The sequence below is a fragment of the Octopus bimaculoides genome, chromosome 24, assembly GCF_001194135.2.
Source record: "Octopus bimaculoides isolate UCB-OBI-ISO-001 chromosome 24, ASM119413v2, whole genome shotgun sequence".
In the NCBI taxonomy this organism is placed as follows: domain Eukaryota; kingdom Metazoa; phylum Mollusca; class Cephalopoda; order Octopoda; family Octopodidae; genus Octopus; species Octopus bimaculoides.
In genome coordinates this window covers 8,682,228-8,684,315 of record NC_069004.1, presented here as the reverse complement: position 1 = coordinate 8,684,315, position 2,088 = coordinate 8,682,228, and the positions used below count along the sequence as shown (strand labels likewise).

Genomic DNA, 2,088 nt, shown 5'->3' with positions numbered 1-2,088 from the left:
ACAAAAATTCCCATCTAACAAAAAAAATGACCCTTAGTCACTACAGGAGTAATTAAAATCTCTAATTGATTTAACATTTGTTTTTCTTAAAGTTTTCATTTTACCTCTGGGTTCCATGATTGGGTTTCATGCCCTCATCTCACCTCACCGCATCTTACCCCTACCAACCCCCCCACATTTTTCTCCACAACCCTTCAGATCCTTTTACCAATAAATCACCAGTCTACTGGTTCACTGTTCCTAACTTGTGTGTACATGTATCCTCTCCTTCATACCCAAAAATATTTATTGTTATTATTAAATGTGGCAAGCTGGGAGAATCGTTAGCACACCAGGCAAAATGCTTAGCAGCATTTTATCCACCTCTGCATTCTGAGTTCAAATTCTGCTGAGGTTGACTTTGCCTTTTATCCTTTTGGGTTCAATAAAATAAGTACCAGTTGAGTACTGGGGTTAATATGACCGACCAGTCCCCTACCTTCAAACTTCAGACCTTATGACTATAGTAGAAAGGATTATTATTATTATTAATTTAGCATACCGGGCAAAATGCTTAGTGGTGTTTCAACCATCTTTATGTTCTGAGTTCAAATTCTACTGAGGTCAATTTTGCTTTTCATTCTTTCAGGGTCAACAAATTAAGTATCAGTGAAACCCTGGGGTCGATATGACTGACCAGTCCCCAACCCTCAAATTTCAGGCCTTGTGCCTTTAGTAGAAAGGATTATTATTGTTATTGCTATAATTATTATTATTTTTATTATTAAGGCAACAAGATGGCACAATCATTAGCACACAGGGCAAAGTGCCTAGCGACATTTCATCTGCCAATATGTTCTGAGCTCAAATTCCACCGCGGTTGACTTTGCCTTTCTTCCTTTCAGGGTCAATAAATTAAGCCAATAGTAGAAATTATTATTATTGTTATTGTTGTTATTATTATTGATGCAACACTCTCATGCTCTTGAGAAACAGAAAACTAAAACAATAACAAAAGGGAAAGCTAGGAATACATTCCTTCATGAAAGAAATTCAGCACGCACACATACACACACACACACAAACACAAGCACACGCACATACATACACAAACACACACACACACACACACATACTCAAGACTCTCTATCCCCTTTCCACCCTTTTCTACTTTCCAGAAATTGTTCCATATCTGGAACACTTTGACGATGTCAATTCCAGCTTTCTACTATCACCACCACCACTACCACCACCACCACAACATGCATCTAATATATCAAAGGGAAACAGTTAACGAAGTTCATTGCTAAAATAATGTTACCATGTTCACCTTCTGTTACAATACTTTCTTTATGTTGAAACATTCTAAAATCTCAACACAAACCCTGCTTATTTTACCATATTCCACTTGTGTTCTTAGAATCTACTTAGATTACCAAATACATTTTAACAAAAAAAAATAGGATCCGCCATTAACTTCCATAAAGTTTCTGTCTGTGTGGTGCAGGATACATTTTATCAAACCGTTGACACTATACACACACACAAACACACACATACACAAACACAAACATATACACGTATCTACAGATAGGTTATATACATATACAGATGTATGAATGTGTGTATGTACGTATGTATGCCTGTATGTATATATATATATATATATATATATGCACAGCAGCATGTATTAGAAACATAAGATAAATTAATTTCACAGAAAAAGCTATCACACTGTAATTTAACTACTTTAAATTTATCTTTCATGCATGTGTGTGTATGTATATTTATGTGTGTATGTGTGTGTATACATACACATATGTGAATAAATATATGCTTATATACATATATACATACACACACACACACACACACACACATATATATATATGTATGTATGTATATATGTATGTGTATTTATACATACATTTATCTCTCTATTTATATATATGTATATATATATATATATATATACATATGTATGTATGTATATGTATACATATGCACACACATGCATACATACATCTTTATGTATATGTGTATAAGATTCTTGAATTGAAGATCAAGGAGATCAGAAATTCAAAGAGGATTCAATATGACCATGTAATG

General features: G+C 33.9%; 1 protein-coding gene across 1 annotated transcript in view; it reads left to right on the top strand.

Moving 5' to 3' along the window:
• Positions 1 to 2,088, top strand: part of LOC106879722 (fibrillin-2) — a gene marked incomplete at its 5' end in the record, with an annotated part of 60,038 nt that overhangs the window by 3,789 nt on the left and 54,161 nt on the right. The gene's annotated exons all lie outside the window — the stretch shown is intronic.